Raw genomic sequence first — 20,001 nt, forward strand, 5'->3', positions numbered from 1 at the left:
TCCCCCCCCCCCTCCCCTCCCATAGTGTACTTCCCCCCCCCCTCCCCTCCCATAGTGTACTTCCCCCCCCCCTCCCCTCCCATAGTGTACTTCCCCCCCCCCTCCCCTCCCATAGTGTACTTCCCCCCCCCTCCCCTCCCATAGTGTACTTCCCCCCCCCTCCCCTCCCATAGTGTACTTCCCCCCCCCCCCTCCCCTCCCATAGTGTACTTCCCCCCCCCCCCTCCCCTCCCATAGTGTACTTCCCCCCCCCTCCCCTCCCATAGTGTACTTCCCCCCCCCCTCCCCTCCCATAGTGTACTTCCCCCCCCCCCTCCCATAGTGTACTTCCCCCCCCCCTCCCATAGTGTACTTCCCCCCCCCCTCCCATAGTGTACTTCCCCCCCCCTCCCCTCCCATAGTGTACTTCCCCCCCCCCCTCCCCTCCCATAGTGTACTTCCCCCCCCCCTCCCCTCCCATAGTGTACTTCCCCCCCCCCCTCCCCTCCCATAGTGTACTTCCCCCCCCCCTCCCCTCCCATAGTGTACTTCCCCCCCCCCCTCCCCTCCCATAGTGTACTTCCCCCCCCCCCCTCCCCTCCCATAGTGTACTTCCCCCCCCCCTCCCCTCCCATAGTGTACTTCCCCCCCCCCTCCCCTCCCATAGTGTACTTCCCCCCCCCTCCCCTCCCATAGTGTACTTCCCCCCCCCCCCTCCCCTCCCATAGTGTACTTCCCCCCCCCCCTCCCCTCCCATAGTGTACTTCCCCCCCCCCCCCCTCCCCTCCCATAGTGTACTTCCCCCCCCCCCCCCTCCCCTCCCATAGTGTACTTCCCCCCCCCCCCCCTCCCCTCCCATAGTGTACTTCCCCCCCCCCCCTCCCCTCCCATAGTGTACTTCCCCCCCCCCCCTCCCCTCCCATAGTGTACTTCCCCCCCCCCCCTCCCCTCCCATAGTGTACTTCCCCCTCCCCTCCCTCCCCTCCCATAGTGTACTTCCCCTCCCCCCTCCCATAGTGTACTTCCCCTCCCATAATTACTTACCTGTCCTGAAGCGTGGGCCGGCTTCACAGCTTGCACCGCGGTACAGGAACTTTAATTTCATGTTCCGGTTTCCGGCGGGACTGAAAGGAAGTGTGCACACTTCCTTTCAGTCCCGCCGGAAACCGGAACATGAAATTAAAGTTCCTGTACCGCGGTGCAAGCTGTGAAGCCGGCCCACGCTTCAGGACAGGTAAGTAATTATGGGATATCGGCGTATAACACGCACCCACGATTTTCCCCCTATTTTCAGGGGAAAAAAGTGCGTGTTATACGCCGATAAATACGGTATATATAATATAAATTGAAAAAATAAAATTTTATAAAACAAAAAACAAAACGCTAACTTTGGCCAGCATTTGTTACTAAGTGGCTACTACAAAAGACTGAACATACCCCATTTTGAATACCGTGGGTTGTACTTTTACAAATGGTATGCCATGATGGGGTTAATTTTCAACATGGGCCCAGCAAACCAATCTGGCAAATTTCAATGTGCAAACATGGAAAAGGGGAAAGCCCTACATTTGACCCTTGTAAGTTTACAAAAACCCATAAAACCTATACATTGGGGGCAGTGTTTTACTCGGGAGATGTTGCTGAACACATATTGGGGTGTTTTGTCAGTGACACATAAGAGGAATAGAGAATCCATGCCTAAAGTACAATGTGAGAGAAAATTAAACCGAACAATGATTACCCAAAAGTTTAACAAAGAATTGTAGAATGGTAGAATTAGTGCATGGAAAGTTAAAATATTACCATTTGAAATACCCGAGGGCGTCTACTTTTCAAAAATATATGGTTTGATAAGGGGTATTTTACATTGGCCGGCTTAAAAAATGTCCCAAATAGGACATGGGTGCATTATGACCAGCTGTGCTAAATACATAAAAAACTGTTTGCGTTGGAGGGGGGGGGGGTGCCAAATTTAGGATCCGCACTGGGTGCCAAATGCTCTAGGTACGCCCCTGGTGGAACAGTCCAGATTTTAGGGTCCTACCTTGCAGTTCCGACTTGTTCCCTAGTGTCCCACTTTTTGGGTGGACCCACTCCCTCTGGGTGGTGTCAGTGATGTGATTCATATGAAAAATGTAAAAACAATATTTTTTCCTCCATAGTTCACCCAGACCAGGATTAACCATTCCCAGCAAATCAGTAATAACAGTCAGACAGAGCACGTGTAGGCAGATTTTATTGGAAATCCATACAATGTTTTGGCACACACAGGAGCCTTTCATGTCACTGGCCCTTTCTAACCCAACGGGCATCCCATTTCATAGGATGTCAATGTTTGGAGTATGATATTGCAAATTTGTTATGAGAATGGGTGCAGGCTACTCTCTAAGCATCATAACACAAATTGCCTAATAGTTTTTTTTTTATATACACAGTGGCATAATATTTAAAAGACAAACTTTCAAATATAGATAGCAGCTAACAAACTACTCATACTGCTTAAATACCATGAGTTTAGTTTCATACAAATATTTATAGACTATTTTGAAAGTGGCACTACACCCATCAAAACAACTTTGTTGACATGAAATTGTTTAGGGGCTTAGCCTTCTTACAGCACTTTTTCACTTGATCCTTTTAACACCTAAATAGGCGCTCGAGCACCTATTCCCATCTGCCGTAGGAGAGCAGGAACGGAGGCGTGTTCCTTTAAAATCAACCGCCCATTGAAAATAATCACATACTGTCTTCCAACATCAATCAGATAACTGTAGTCATTGTTTTGAAAGCTCACAAAATTCTAAACTTTTTTTCAATGGCAATTTGACACAGACTGAGCAAGTTATGCAGGGTTTTTTTTTTTTGTTTGTTTTTTAAACACACGTACCGTATTCCACTTTTTAGATTACTGCTGAAATTTTCCATTAAAATTGGTCTGTAATCTATACCAAACCAGAGTTTATTTAGTAAACTTTGGGCTGAAATCTGAAATGCTAAATTTTACCTAAAAACAGTTCTGACTATAAATCATATTTTCAAATAGTTTTTTCAGTTAACTATTAAATATAGTGGGGACTGAATAAACTCCATAGAGTACAGAAAAAATAAAAATTCAATAATGAACTCCACGTTTGTGTTGTATTTGCTATGACTTTAAAATTGAAGGAGATAAAGAAGGTTATCAGACTCCATGACTTGAGGCAGTTTGAAGGAAACTAAATATATGGAGCATCAAAAATGACATATTTGCGGCTGTTATTCTGGATACTATTGGATACAAGGCAATTTATTGGCCATGATGCAGACTGGTTTCTGTCAGCATCATCATAACACTATCATTATTCTGATTATGAGGTGTCAGCAGCCACAATACGGGCAGATGATTACAAAGTTAGAGATGCATGCATTTGACGCACGTCTGACATTTAAACGGATTAAAAAGTCTGTTTCACATTTAGTTAGTAAACATTACGTGTGCAGCTTGGGAGAGGCTTTCAGTCTACTGAAGTCACTGTAAACTTGTCTGAAAGAAAATAAAAATACCACCTTATACGCTCTTTGGAGTTTTGTATGAGGCAAATATTTACTTAAAGGACAGCTGTCAACTAAAAACTATTTTTAATATAATCCTTTTATCAAGTTTTGAAAGTAACTATTCCCCCCCCCCCCCCCCCCATATACTTCATAAAAAAAAAAAAAAAAAAAAATTGGTCTTCACTGCTTCACTCCCTGCACAAAGGCAGGGAAGTCTAGAGAGATTATTTTCCGTTTTAAAATACAGTCTACCCAAATTGCATGAGTATGGCTGAAGGGTCCTGTCATACTTCAATGGTATGAATGAGGGCTTTTGCTTTTTTGCATACACTTTTTAAAGGGAAACTCCAGTGCCAGGAAAACAATCAGTTTTCATGGCACTGCAGGTCCCCTTTCCCTCCCACCCCTCAATCCCCAGTTGCTGAAGGGGTGAAAGCCCCTTCAGTAACTTACCAGAGGCAGCGACGATGTCCCACGTCGCTGCTTCTTCCTCCGCACTGCTCCTCCCTGTGATTGCGTCGGCCGGTGGGCGGGACTGATCCCACACAGCGTGAGGACGTCCAGCGACGCTCTAGCACAGGATTTTTGTGCTATAATCCAGGAAGTGCCCTCTAGGATTATGAGTAGTGGGAGTTGGCACCCAGACCACTCCAATGGGAGATGACAGTTGTTGTTTAATATTTAAATTTCAGAAAGAATCACACCTTCAAAGCTATTTGGGTACAAAACACATGTTGAATTGATATACTGTAGTAGTTCTCAAAAATCACATGTGATCTCCTTGTGCACCATATTTGAAATGTCAAAAACAAACACCAGCAGGGTTATTTGCTGTAGTGCGAAATTAAAGTGAATTTCAAATCTAAGGCCAAAATAAGCCAACCTGGAATAATTCTCCAAATAAGATATGCTTCCAGTTCAGCTACTTTGACCTTCAATTTAAAGTTCACTTTGAATTTAATGGCAAGACAGGAGGCTTCAGATTTGCTTTATTAACCTCCTTTACTTAAATCTACCAGCAGCAAAGAAACAGTTAAACATAGTAAAGAAAAAAAACAACCAATCAGAACACATCTTAGAATATGTCTGAAGCTCCTCTTTCTTTGCCGCTTGCCTCCCAGGTGAGTCAATCCCAATTATAGTCCTATATTTATTGTATGCAACATCATTTGGTTATATAATATACAAATGTTTTTCCTTTTTTAAAATTTTCTATAAACATAGTTTTTTCCCCACACGGTTTATCTGAAGTAATTTGTAGGTTTATCCTTTGGATTTTACCCCTTTTAGGACCAGCCCTTCTCTGGTCGGTGCTCAATCCTCACAATGTCCCCCAAGTGTTTTTTTTTTTTTCGTTTCTATTTAACCTAATTTGAGGTGTAAAGTTTTTATTCTTGGCTGCGTCTTTTATTTATGGCTGCGGCTCGAGTGTATCTGATACACTTGAGCTCTGATATCCTTACCGCACTTTTGACGGCATAACATAGGCGCGCAACCCCACCTCCCTCCTTCATGCCGGTGGCCATTTTGTTTGGCGGTTTGATCGTTTTGCACGCTTTTTGAACTGTTGATAGTTTTTCTGGTCGGTAATTTCAGCTTTCGTTTAACTCTGATTTCTCCACTAAACGCAAGTATTTTTTTACTGCAATTGGTCTACTGCTCTATGTTTGAGGAGTACATATTTCCAACTTGTTATTTTACTAAATAGTTGCTTAACTTTAGCCCAATTTGTTTTTTCTTGCAGGCTTCCCCAGTTTTACAGCTCTCTCTCTGAGGGTGCCTCATATTTGAGGGTGACCCCCTCGTGCCTTATTATTATTATTTTTTTTCCTGGGTGACCCCTGGTTTATACTGAGAATACAGGTTTACACCTGTCATTGATTCACTGGCAGTCTACCTGCCATTATACTGTGGTTTATTAATTCAAACCTGCCTTTAGGTACCAATATATATATTTTCTCTGGGTGAACCCCAACATAAGTCCACAGCCTCTGTGTTTTTAGTAGTACGTAACAATTCCCCCCCCCCCCCCTCCCCATTTATAACGTGCTATTCTAATAAGTGTGGTAGGTCACCACACTTAATAAAATAGCAAGTTATACATTTTTTTATATTTATACCTATATCTTTTCAGCATGTCTGAACAGCCAGACACCGCAGTGTCAGCAGAATGTAAAGCATGGCTTCCAGCTGCAATTGCAGATTCTATCCTCAAGGCCTTAGCAGCGTTTCGTGAGCAAACTTTGTCAGCCCCTACGGCAACCATGACTCTATTATATTCTGATGACTCCAGACGGATCACGAGGAGAGCCAACGTAAGCACCAGAAGGGTGACAGTGCTTCTGCCGGTAAAGGCAAAGCCCAGGCAAAAATGCCTAAATTATTGCATGCCAAGTCCACTATATGTGAGTTCGACCCTTTAAACTAGGGTTCAATGTCACGCTATCACCTACAAGTAGTAGACTAATATTGTGCGGGTACTTTTTTTTTGCGATTCGCAGTTTTGCAAAGGACGCTTACAACTGTTCCCTAGTGCTCCAAATGTACAATATTTCAACTGTTCAGTACGTGAATCGCCTACGAGGATCCCGTTCCAAGTTGCTCTCGGACCTCACAAAAGAACAATACCAGTTTTGTCTAGACAGTGCGGAATATCTGGCCGGTTTCAAAAACTTTATGGAAGATTGTTCTCTTGGTACTGGAGAGAGACTCCAGCGACTGGCAACTAGACCCATGTGTTTGTTTTTTTATTGTCTCCATCTACTTCAGGGTCCATTCATCGTAGACCTGTTCGCTACTTGTCTGAATCGCCAAACAGACACTTTCTACAGCTGGTTACCAGATCTGACCTCTCTGGCAGTCAATGCCTTCCTTCAATCATGGCCAATGATCGGAGTTTATGCCTTCTGTCCGTTCTCCATGATTCCATGCACACATAATCATCTCAAGACTGTGGGTGTTAAGATAATGTTAGGGGGGGCGGAGCCTAGCAGCCAAGCCGACCGGTCGCACATCAAGTGTGCTCCGTGCCAAAACCTCTGTTAAAGTACTAATCGAGGGAAATAGTCCCCCAAAATCGACTACCCACAAGCCCCAAAGACGGGAGACTGGCACGGCATCACCCAGCTGCAGAATATAAGACGGCAACCGGCGGCTTAAACGAGAGAAAGACCCAAGGCCTACAGGAGGAGTGCACAGACGGCGCAGGGGAGGCGGCCGATCCCTTTGCTGACTGCAGCGTGCACACCCGGTAGCCTACAAGGCATATTCCCTTCCCCCCCCCCCTGCCGGTGAGGGACATCCCGGCAACCACAGACTGCGGGGCAAACCAGAACACAGGTACTGACTCACCGCACCATAGGACCAGAATACGCAATATGGCGGATGCCACGCGTTACTCCACACTCGGCTCTTCACGGCCCTCGCTGACTGAGCGACTGGATCGCTTGTTTGCGGCCTTCTGGGAAAAGCTCGCCCACCACGGGGACTCCTGTGAGGGGGCTCCTCCGGCAACAGCCACACGAGATACCGAGCAGCCACCCGCAGCTCCCAAACGAGGCCCTATTGCAGCACGAAGGGCGGGAAAGAGGAGATGGTCGGCCCGACGAAAGCCACAGTACCACGATTCCGGAAGAGCAAAGAGCCGACCTCTCCCCAAGCAGCAGCCCATCTCGGGACCAACACCCTCGGGCGTCTCTCCCCCACGGGAGCTCGCCACCCAACCAGCACGACGAAATGGTCCCCGAGCTCCGAAACCACACTGTCGGGAGACCGCTGGAACAGGCATTCAACACTGTGCCTCTAAGAATAGCTCACGAGAGCGGAGGATCACCCTCAGGAAATGGCGTGCACCACCCAGACCCTCGGTTTATCCTGGACGGGGAACAGACAGGGCTCTACAAGGAACTGAGATGCACAAACCTGGGGCTGGGGAAGCTCACTGCCCTGCAGAGATGCGGAATCCGTTCACAGAGCTATATTGCCCTGCCACCGACTAGCTGCACTTCATGCCAACTTCTACGCTCCACCAGCCCAGGGCATTGGTTAACCCTGGACTTTCCACAGTGGCCTGACAGGCCGAGAGGACTGTCTTACTCTAGACACCACAAATTAAGCTACATATGTCGATAAATAATGATGCACACCATGTTATATTTTTTTCTTGTTTCTACACACTACCTATGGTCTACTACCCTTCAATCACCTAAGATGTTAACAATTTAAGCATGTACTACACTGTACTTCTGATGTATGTACCCCATAACTAGGCCAAGCTTGTTTCCTGTAAATCACTAACATCTACACTTGTAGCCATCCCTGACGAACACGATTAAAGCCCAGAAAAGCATAATATAGCATACAAGATACTTATAAGCAATGGTTTAGCTTATGTTTAACGTAAAAATTTAAAAAATGAGGCATCAATATTCTGAAACTGTACTGTTTTGCCAATACCGATGTAACTACCCTTTGATGTAACTCTCTGGTACGTTTCCCATATTTTTTCTTTTGTACCCCATCATATATGCCTTAAATAAAAGAAAGATTGACAAAAAAAAAAAAAAAAAAAAGATAATGTTAGTAACCCGATTATGGCGGGCCCAACCATGGTTCCCCAATCTCTTGGCGATGTCAGTGGATTACCCAATATTGCTACCAGCCTCTTGCGATCTGTATTGATAATACTGCAGTGGGCAAACATCCATCCATCTGTAGACTATTGTGAGGCATTCGTCTAGCTCTGCCTCCGGCACCTAGATACACTAAATTTTTGGATGTTGCTCATGTTTATTCATTCTTGGAAGCGTGGCCTCCTAACGAAACACTTTCTCTTTGACAACTGTCAGCCAAGTTAACTGTTCTTCTCTGCCTAGTCTCATTCAGAAGTATCTGATATTCAAGTTTTTGACTTCCATGCTATTATTTTCACTCAAGTTACACATTTCAACATTTCTCGCACTAAAACTAATCCCACTATGATTAGTTACCCTTACTTTCCAGACAGACCTTCGCTCTTGTTGCTCGTTGTGTTTACCAATACATTTCTTCTATGACCCCTTTTCGTACTCCTACGGGCCCCCCCTGTTTGTCTCCTATGTATGACCACACAAATCAGTGTCTTGTCCCATGATTGCCAGCTGGATTAAGTGGCTTCTTACTTTGGCTGACACAGATTCGTCTTTTGGAGCGCACTCAGTCAGAGGCGCTGCCGCCTCGTCTGCCTTTATGGCCGGGGGATCCCTTGCGGACATTCCATCTTCCGCACCTTTTATTTTTGACAGTCGTCCCATGTTTTTTCCCACGGTTTCCACGCGTTAAAGGAACACTATAGTCACCTAAATAAAGCAGTTTTAGTATATAGATCATTCCCCTGTAATTTCACTGCTCAATTTACTGTCATTTAGGAGTTAAATCACTTTGTTTCTGTTTATGCAGCCCTAGCCACACCTCCCCTGGCTATGATTGACACAGCCTGCATGAAAAAAAAAAACTGGTTTCACTTTCAAACAGATGTAATTTACCTTAAATAATTGTATCTCAATCTCTAAATTGAACTTTAATCACATACAGGAGGCTCTTGCAGGGTCTAGCAAGCTATTAACATAGCAGGGGATAAGAAAATTTTAATTAAACAGAACTTGCAATAAAGAGAGCCTAAATAGGGCTCTCTTTACAGGAAGTGTTTATGGAAGGCTGTGCAAGTCACATGCAGGGAGGTGTGACTAGGGTTCATAAACAAAGGGATTTAACTCCTAAATGGCAGAGGATTGAGCAGTGAGGCTGCAGGGGCATGTTCTATACACCAAAACTGCTTCATTAAGCTAAAGTTGTTCAGGTGACTATAGTGTCCCTTTAAACAGCAAACATGATGCCTTCTGTCTTGCCATAAAATGACAGGAGGTGAATATTTTCCCATCCCAAATACTTCCATCTGAGATTTTTGATAGGTCTTCTTGTAGGAATGTTTATGTTGGGATTCCAAGGTCTGCTTGATCCAACTATGTGACTTAATTTATCTAGTTAGGAATGAATACATACACACATACACACATACACACATACACACATACACACATACACACATACACACATACACACATACACACATACACACATCCAAGTGACTATACTTTCACGATATCCTTTTTTTTAGTGTGAAGATTAGTTTACATGGGCCAGTTCTTGATTTTACAGACTACTATTCCAATGGTTTACTACGCTTTGATTGGCTGCATCAAGAAAGAGGAGTTGGGAGGAGCTTCACAGACTAATATATTCTAAGATGGTTCTGATTGGTTGATTTTTTTCACTAGATGTTAAATGGTTTCTTTGCTGCAGGGAGGTTCAGTAAAGAAGGTTAAAGCAGATATTAGTCTCCTGTCTTTAATAAAATTTAGATTATTCGGTCACTGAAGCTAGAATAATCTTGAATTCCAGACAATTCTCACTGCAGTGACTACCCCTGTGGCCCTAGGAAGTTGTGAAAAAGAAACTGCATTGTAATTTCTAATATGTTTAAAAAAAAAAATAAAAAAAAAAAAAAAAACATCTTCAAGAAAATCTGCAAGCACCAAAACTACTACAGCCTGCAGATGACCGGAGAATATTTGCAATTTGGCTATTTTAGCCTTAAATTTAGGTAATCCCGTAAAAGGTGAATTTGCAAAATCTAGGAAAAAATAAAATAAATGTTGATATGAACATGAATAGAGCTCTAGACATTTATTATTGCTTTAAATATAATAAAATATCCTATGCCAGGGACCTGCAATTTGTCTGGGGCGTAAAATAGTTGTGGGGTTGCAAATAAAAGATTTGCCCCCAGGCACCTAAATGACCTCGCTTCACCTCTGTGCACCATAACCATTGTGGTTGTTTTTGAGCAAAGAGTGCATGCATAATTTGCCCATTTTGTGTCTGACAGTTTTCTATTACAAACCAATGAAAACATATTTCAACTGGCCAAAATCAATACCTTAAGATGTCAATACATCATTTTTTAAGTTTTAATTCACGTTTATAAAGCTCTCCATAGCTGATGAGCATGACACCCTATTTTAGAGCGTATGGATTTGCCACTGTGTGCCAACTCATACAGAATATTTAGTAAGCAGTGAAATTAGAGACATAAATATTAAATCGAGGCCTTGGCTATAATGACAAGTACTCTACATAGATCCCTTCCAAAGTATGCTACTTTCTCCTTAAAATTTGTGGTGCTTAGTTACATTAAAAAAAAAAAAAAAAAAAAATGAAAGAAGTTCAGAAAATCACCAAGTGAATAATTCAAATTCCGATCTTCAGATCTTCACTAAAACTGGAAAATGCCAGTTGACTTTTACCAACATCTCTGCAAGATTATTATCTCAAGAGTTTACTTTTAGGCACGAACACACATACCATACATGCCATGTTAAAGCAATACCCCAATTAAAAGGGAATATTAAAAGAAATCTGGTACATTTAAAGAAAGGGGAAAAACAAAATCGAAGTAATAAAAATGCTGCAACGGTTTTAGATTTTAGCTAAAGTAACTGGTATCTTGTTGCCAGAGTTGGCTACTCCATTTATAGTTTGGCATATTCTCATAAGGTTAGATAGATATCAAAGGCCTTTGTGAGTTCGTCATCAACTTCTATAAAGAGACAGAAGGGGCCAGTCCACTGCCTTCTGCAGACAATAAAGAGAAGTGCATGAGAAAGAGCAATTCAGATCTGTGTATCTGTGCCATAAATAAATCTAACTCATGTATTGCTCTCTTATTAATCAACAAAGGTCTATGCTCCAGACTCACCTTTACACATATCAGAAAATTGTGGGAGTGAAATTCTTCATGTTATTATTTATATAACACCAACAAATTCAGCAGCGCTGTACAATGTACACCCTTTTATATAGTTTAGGCAGATGGCTATTTTGAAAATGTCTCAGGTCTAGTCCTATGTATTTAGTGACTTGTGTAAAGCTGTTGGTCTTGGGGTTTAAATAAAATGCAGCTTGTGAAATTATACTAAGGCTACTTACAAAAAGGAGCAACGGACATTTTAAAAAGGAAAAAAAACTAAATGCATACTGCTCATGTTACATAACCATATTAGGCTTTAACAAAATTACAAGAAAATCACACCGTCATCTATAAAATATATAAGAGTATATATTAATAAACTTTAAAATTGATAACAGCATGGTCTCTGTAAATCAAAGGTAAAATTCAATTAAGGAATACAGAATGGGGAGCATTAACCAACACAAGCCTTTGCATTTATTTATTTTTTATTTTTAATGCAAACCAACCACATAGTAATATAAAGTGACATCAATTGGAGTTTCCCTTTCAACGTCACAATAAACACTATGGATTCTTACATTATGACACTGCAAGAGCACAATGTGGTAATAATTCATTCAGGGTTATTCACTAAAATGAGAATTGCCAGGAATTTAAATTTAAGGCCATTATAGACAAAAAAAAGAGAACAGAATTGACTTGGAGATTTTTTTTTTTTTTTTTTTTTTTTAAGTTTGGTATTTTGGCCTAAATTTGGAAATTTACGTTGAATTTATGTCAATTCTCCCTTTAATGAATAACATTGATTGACTCACAATACAGGTGATTGGTATTGAAAACTGAAAATCAAAATGTAGGCTCAACATCTCAAACTATAATGCAACAGACACAGTTTGGTGATCTTACAATTCTACATTCAATTCACGGTTTAGAATATAAACTCCAAAGACATTTCTAGCCCTCTGGTACGCATATGGTTAATCTACACACAGGGTTTCATTTACTGAACAAAACTGTAGTGAATAAAACTCAAAAAGTTAAAATACAAAAAGCTAAAGTACACAGAGTTAGAGATTTCCCCCCTTCAAATTTAGTTATCGTTGCTTAAATTTTGCAGTTTGGTTTTAGTCCATATAATTCAATGTATAGTGAATAAAAGAGACACACGGTTATTGTCTAGCCTAGCTTGTTCCTCTGTAGTATTCAAGTGCTCAAAACCAACACAGTAACAAAATCTACTGACTAAAGTCACCTAGTACATTGGCTTTCAGACAGATGGTTGTTATGCAGTTTAAGGAAAATTATAGGGTTTAGGATTCCACCGATTCCTTACATAGACCAGGGGTTCTCAACCTAGTCCTCAAGGACCCCCTACCAGTCCAGGACTTAGGGATTAACTGAGTGTGTCTAAGAGAGAGTCTAAGGTGTTTTTTTTCCTAAACACCTTAGACACACCCAGGTAATCCCTAAATCCTGGACTGGTAGGGGGTCCTGAGGACTGGGTTGAGAACCCCTGACATAGACTGTCAGCTTCAACTACTATAAAATGGATGAATATCACATATCTTTCACTTTATTAGCAGGGTTAAAGATAATACAGCACTGGTACACTACAGTAACTAATGATTATAATATATTAACAAAAAGAGAAAATGTTACATTTAACTTTGAAGTGCAAAGAGTATTAGGATTAAAAAAAAAATAAAAAAAAAATATATATATATATATATATATATATATATATATATATATATATTTAGAAACCAAGCATAATTTAACATAACATGTTTTAGCATTAGACTTGCATTTCCACATATGGCTAGGGAAAAAATAAAAAATATATATATTTTCTTATGCAAAAGAGAAGATTTAGGGGAACTAACTAACGTATTGCCTTAGAATGAGCTTTAACGTGTAAAGGTAAAATGATCAATGGCAATAACCCATTAAGTATTTGGTTTGCGGCGAGTTTAACAGCCTGTGACAATTCACTGGTTAAATCGAATTATTACCATATGATATGGTAGTACTAGTAGGTGGGCCACGAAAGTATTTTAACTTCTGTAATGATTCTTACCTTTGTTACTGGAGCACTTCGAACACACTGTTGAAATCCTGACTTGACTTACTGACTTTTTAATTTTTACTTTTGTGCTTTTTACGGTCACTGATAAAAACAGCTTAACTTCCTACAGTTATTTAACAATTCTTAAGCGAATACTGATTAGATCATATCACGTTGCACTGTAGGAACAGTATATTACAAGACAGTAAGAGGAAAGCGTGAAGGTCTCTACATTTAGAGATTTCAACAAACGAGCAACATAACTGAAACTCCATTTCTCCATTAGCCATATTGTCTATCTTGATCACTGTACAAGGGCTACAGCCAGTCACAAGTCAGTACAGGTAATTAACTCACCTTCTCAGCTGTATATCCAGAATTCCAAAGGAAGTAATATAAACGAAGGTTAAAGGGAGTTTTAAATTCCCCCACCGGAATACAAAGATACAAAATGTTACTTTCCCCCCACCCCCCTGGTAACCTCTGTGCCCTCTGAGAACTTCCTAATGCTGCTGCCCAGGTTAGAGGGGAAAAAATCCACCTGTTTCTCCTCCCTTCCTAACTTACTCTGAAGCTGATCATGGAAGGGCGTGGCTTACAGGTTATATCTGCCAATCAGGTGTTTCCAGTGCAACGTTCAATCCTGCAGAATGAACAGGTACATCAGGAATGTTAGTGTGCTTTAACCCTCTGCATTCTAATATCATTACAAATCATATTTAAAGAGGTAAACACACATAAAATAACTGCGCTTAGCAGCTGTTAAACAGTCAGCAGGAGCATTTATCAAAGCGATTGTTGAAAGTTTAGCACTATTATCCAGAATTGTGTACACCAACTGACAGGAACATAGGTGTCAGGAATCTCGATTGCCAGGACTGTCACGTGTATTGTGGCTATGTCCCAGAGACCTGTACTACATTGTGAAATCTGACTAGCAGGTCAATCTGCCTGACAGATTTCATAATGCAGGAGGAGAGGCGAGCCTAGAAGCATACAGAGAGAGCTTCAGATGCAGTCTGCATGGTCTTCCTTCCAGGGGAGGGTGTCAGTCACCACCTACTTTAGAGCAGGTCATCACTTTCACTGCAAGGCCATATTAACAGCATTATAGGCCCCCTGGGCAAAGTAGGGACACAACCACTCACAGGAATAAAAATGTAAATTATCGTTAAAATCAAGTTTATATGTATTAGTTCCTCCAACCAGGGCCGGATTAACATAGGGGCTGATGGAGCTGCAGCTCCAGGCCCAGGCCCATGGAATAGGCCCATTTAAAAAAAATAATTAAAAAAAAAAAAATCCTCTTTTTTTTTTTTTTTTTTTTTTTTTTTTTACACACTACTCTTAGGTTTGCCACCTGACTGGTATTTTGGTGGTTTGCCACATGACTGGTATTTGAGGCTGCCTGGCCGTGCCAGTATTGCAGTAATACCGGCAATACAAATCCAGGTATTTTTCTCAGAATAAATGGAGATTACGCTGCAATACCAGCACCGGCCAGTAGGGGTCACTGTGTGTGGAGAGAGACAGGGATAGGAAGTTACAGCATATCCCTGCCTCTCTCTACTACTTACTGATCCGTGGGGGAGCAGCAACACAGCACAGAGTCCAGACAGCAGCTCTACAGCTCAGGTAAGAGAGGGATGGGGTGAAAGGCAGCAGGGACACTGAGACACTAGGGGACACAGACACTAGGGGACAAATGGGACACAGACACTAGGGGACACTGATACACTAGGACACATGGGGACACAGACACTGGGAGACCTGGAAACACTGAGACACGTGGGGACACTGGAAAACATGGGGACACTGAGACACTAGGGGACACTTGGACACATGGGGATGCTGAGACACATGGGGATGCTGTGAGACATAGGGACATTGGGAGACATTGGGACACGGAGACACTATGTCCCCATTTCTCCCAGTGTCGCTAGTGTTTCAGTGTCCCCAAGTCTCCCAGTGTCTGTGTCCCATGTCTCTCAGTGTGCCTAGTGTCCCTATATGTCCCCATGTATATGTCCACAACTGTCCCCATGTCTCCCAGTGTCCCCAAGTGTCAGTCTCCCAGCCAGTGTCCCCTAGTCTCCCACTGTCCCATAGTCTCCCACTGTCCCCATGTCTCTGTGTCCCTAGTGTCTTAGTGTCCACAAATGTTTCAGTGTCCCCATGTCTCCCAGTGCACGTGTCCCTAGTGTCTCCGTGTCCCCATTTCTCCCAGTTTCCCTAAATGTCTGTGTCCCCAGGTCTCTGTGTCCCCAGTATCCTAGTGACATGGGGACACACTGAGACATTGGGACACTGGGAGAAATGGGGACACTGAGACACTGGGAGACTAGGGGACTGGGCGACATGGGGACACTGACACTGGGAGACTAGGGGACTGAGTGACTTGCGAGACTGAGACACTGGAGGCAATCCATCTATACAGCAGAATCAAACTGTGAGTAGTTTGTTGGTGATTTTACAGAATTTTCTCTGATGTCACTCCTTGTGATTATACAAATGATTAAGGCTGGTATTTTTTTCCAAGAAAGGTGGCAACCCTAACTACTCTTCACATACTCTTGCTTAAAGGAGCACTATAGGGTCAGGAACACAATCATCTATTTCTGACCCTATTATGTTAAAACCCCCACCCTGGCCCCTTCTTGCCTCCCTAAGTATAGTAAAATATAACTTGTATTCAAGTCTGCAGCTGCTGGCTCTGCCTCTGAACTGACTGTCTGCTGACATCATTAGAAGTGGTGGTCTGAGCAAATTACAATACTTCCCCATAGGATTGGCTGAGACTGTCAACTAGGCAGATCAGGGGCAGAGCCAGCACAAGTCCAACATAGCCCTGGCTAATCAGCATCTCCTCATAAAGATAAATTGAATCAATGTATCTGTATGAGGAAAGTTCAGTGTCTGCATGCAGAGGGTGGAGACACTGAATGGCAGTGCTGCACACTAGGCAGTACTGCCCCAGGAAGCACCTCTAGAAGCCATCTAAGGAGTGGCCAGTGGAGTTATTTTCTCTGAAAAGACAGTGTTTACTGCCAAAGGCCTGAATGGAATGATTCTACTTACAAGAACAAATACAATAAGCTGTAGTTGTTATGGTGACTATAGTGTCCCTTTAAGTTTGGAAGCTTAAGAGGGATGTATGGGAACAAAACTTGTGTGGACTGGCTGAAAATAAAATTAGTTTAGGTAATGCAGACGCTGGTCTCTCTAGCACTGTGGCATGTCCCCTTTCTTCTACACTCACTACATACACCTTTTCTCTGTCTCAGACTATTTACCAGGAACTTCTGCCTGCTAGTAAGAAGGTAAGGAGACAAGTGGACATGTGAGTGCTAGGGGACAGTCCTTAGAAAGTGTGGAGTAGGAATATCATTTGACGCATCTTTGTCAAGCTCAGGGTGCTGCCTGCATAGTATGCCCTTAGTTGGACAGCCTGCAGAATTGGGAGGTATGACTGTTTTAGTGTTTTTGGTCAATAAGATTCCGTAATTAGGCCCATCATAATTGTCAGCACCAGGCCCACTGGGCTCTTAATCCGGCCCTGCCTCCAACATAATAGCGATTAAACCTTAAAAACATGCTGTATAGCAGAGATTTATCCACACAAACATTTGGACAATATAACATGAACCTTGAAGTTGGAAAAGAAAAAATCCAACATAAAAATGGTACTCCGTTGGTAAACTGTACAGACGGAGATGGCCCAGTATGAAATTACTATGAATTATTTAATAATAATCAAGTATTCAACACAAACTTTTGCTAATTTTTTTGCAGTGAATTTCTTTATAATAAGCTTGAAGTCTTCAGGATGTCAATACTGAGGTGAATAGTCCACCTAAACACCTTAATAAAGAGTATTTGAAGGTTCTGAATAAATCTTCCGGAATAACATATATATTTTTTTCAATTTGACAAAAAAAAAATTCCAGTTCAAACTTGGGGTACAGAAAGGAAGAGGGGAGGGAGGAGAGTCACATAAGAACATCAAGTACGTTTTCCAATATTACAGTTGCACAAAGTGTCCTCCTGTACATATTGTCTAATATATTTGAGATCGTTCACAGTTGTAACTATTATACTTGTAACCATTACACTTTTGCACACCTTGCGATTAAGTTCGCGTCTATCCATTCATTGGTTACCGCCTTTTCGGTCAATCTGCTGTATGTCCGTCATGTGTGTAGCGCCCTCAGTGCCTCCCGGGCTGGGATCTGGGGAGGGGGGAAAAACAACTGGTGGGGAGAAGAGGCGGGGTGTAAGGGGATGCGAGTTTGGCATGTACATACGTCCTACCAGTATTTTACTGTACAGTGTATCTGAATGTTTATCATTGTCTGGTTCCACCGACTCCCTGGAACTACTGAGTGTCTTGAGATACTGAGCGCCTGACCGTCCTGAGGGGCCTTTGGTACCTTATCTCCTTACTGGGAACTGTTTCAGGGACTTGTAGTCATGTCTGTGTCCATCTCCCTTAGGGTAGCGTTGAACCTGTCCCACCTAGTTTTTGCCTCCTCAAATCGTTGTTGGTTTGTGTGAGCTTTCCTGGCTACCTGTCCATATGATAAGTTAGTGGTGATTTGTCTCTTTATGACTTGTTTTGATGGTGCAATTGTCGATTTCCAGCCTCTTGCTTTGAGTGTCAGCGCTGCTACCAACGGGCGGAAAACCAGCATTGCCTCACTACCATGTATACTGTCCAAGTTTATGAGTAAAATACTCATTTCTGGCGTGAGAGTGATCTCGGTATTCGTGACCCTGGCAATGATGTTTTCTACCATACCCCAGTACGGTTGGAGCACCCTGCAGGACCACCATATGTAGTACATCATACCCTCTGCCTCCCCACACCTTCAGCATAGGGATGGTGTTCCCGGGTAAATCTTTGCCAGTCTGACTGGCACCATATACCATCTGTAATTTATTTTCCGCAATAACTCTAGGTGTGTTGTACATGTTGTCTTCCCCTTGTGTGCTGTGAGTGCTTTCAACCACTGGGTTGCATCGAACTGTCTCCCTATGTCCGCATGCCAGGCTTCGCTAAATCTGTCTAGTATTACCGGGGTGCCCACATTGAGGAGAGTATAACACTTGGAGATTGTTCCCCTCCTTGGCTTTTGAGTCACACAGGCCACCTCAAACCAATCTGTGGTGGGTGTTTGGTTAGCTAGCATGGGTTTGAGTTGTAGGTACGAGAATACCAGCCTAGGGGGTAAATTAAAACTTCATTCTCCTGAAGTATAGGGAACGGCAGTAATTTGCATGCATCTTGGAGGTCCCTAACGTGTGTGCTGCCCCCCTTTATCCACTCCCTATGGTCGAATACGGTATTAGCTGTGTGTAGACTGGTCAGTATGATCAATATATTGAAAAGTTGGCAACCCTACAAATGGGCCCTTATGCTTGTGGGCCCATGCGTTAAGACGGCTCTGTTTCACGGCCTCCATTTTAATGTGGGAATCTGTCCCTCTAGGCCAAAGAAGGATTAAAGGGACACTATACGCACAAACAACTTCAGCTTAATTAAGCAGTGTTGGTGTATAAATCATGTTCCAGAAGTCTTACTGTTTAGTACTCGCATCCCTTTGGTTAAACACATTCTGGTGAGGTTACCTCAAAATGTATTGAAGCAAAGACAGTAAATATGAGAACTCTGAGCATGGGCAAATGCTCAGAGAAACATCAATAACCCGTCCTTTGAAAAATCCCTGCTCAGCTTCAAATAGTTTCTGCTCACTTGTGCCATTACAGAGATAACCTATACCATTTGCATGTCAGACTGATTTTGCCACCAAGGGCACTCCAGATCTGGAATGCCAGCGGATTACATCTGCATGAGAGATACAGCAACCCCAGACTAGCACTTTGGGCTTCATCAGCAAGGTGTAGCTTATACCTCTCCAGTGACGTCGCTGGGGGGGGGGGGGCAGAGGTGGTCATGGCCCCCTCTACATCATGCTGTGCTCCCCAAATTGCCGTCAACTTGCTGGCCATGTGCTTAAATGATATTCCCTCGGACTGTAAAAGTCTGTTACAGCCAGAGGGAATGCAGGACAGAGGAGCTGGAATGGTGCTAGGTATTTTCAGCAGCTTCCCCAGCACAGGCCCCGCCCCCAAGCACCTTAATGGAAGGTTTAGACGTGGAGTAGTGGATTAGGACTGATAGTGTGTGGTTGACCTTGGAGACATAAAGCGGTGTGACAGCATAGGAGGTTTAAGTAAGATGCTTGATTTGTAGGTTTGGAGAAAGAGGCAAAAAAAAAAAAACAACAACATATTGTAACTGCAAAAGTTTTGATTCAAGCAAACTCTAATTGTGATATGCACAATATACAAGGCCCTGGCGTGAGTGATAGAGTAGTCATGAAACTGCGTGAAGCGTGCACACCTGTACGTGGTGAAATTGTGTGCTTAGTCCAAGATTAGCTCATGGAATGGTGGTATCTTGGATGGTTTGTAGTGGATCGTATGGGGTGCCTGAAAAAAAACTTTAAACTGAGAACGTGCAAAGTGTCAGCAGTTGTGTAGTGGACACCAGTGAATGGTGTAGTGGATGGTGGGGGACGGGGAGGGAAATGAGGGGTAAGTCAGACTGTATGACCGAGATCGCCAGGTGAGG

General features: G+C 42.9%; 1 protein-coding gene across 1 annotated transcript in view; it reads right to left on the minus strand.

Moving 5' to 3' along the window:
- C1H1orf116 (chromosome 1 C1orf116 homolog) overlaps positions 1-13,907 on the minus strand; it is a 61,087-nt gene extending 47,180 nt beyond the window's left edge. Inside the window, exon 1 of the mRNA XM_063451176.1 lies at positions 13,725-13,907. The gene's annotated coding sequence lies outside the window, so the exon portion shown is untranslated. The remainder of the gene's footprint in view (positions 1-13,724) is intronic.
- Between the last annotated feature and the right edge of the window lie 6,094 nt (positions 13,908-20,001).

The sequence above is a fragment of the Pelobates fuscus genome, chromosome 1, assembly GCF_036172605.1.
Source record: "Pelobates fuscus isolate aPelFus1 chromosome 1, aPelFus1.pri, whole genome shotgun sequence".
In the NCBI taxonomy this organism is placed as follows: domain Eukaryota; kingdom Metazoa; phylum Chordata; class Amphibia; order Anura; family Pelobatidae; genus Pelobates; species Pelobates fuscus.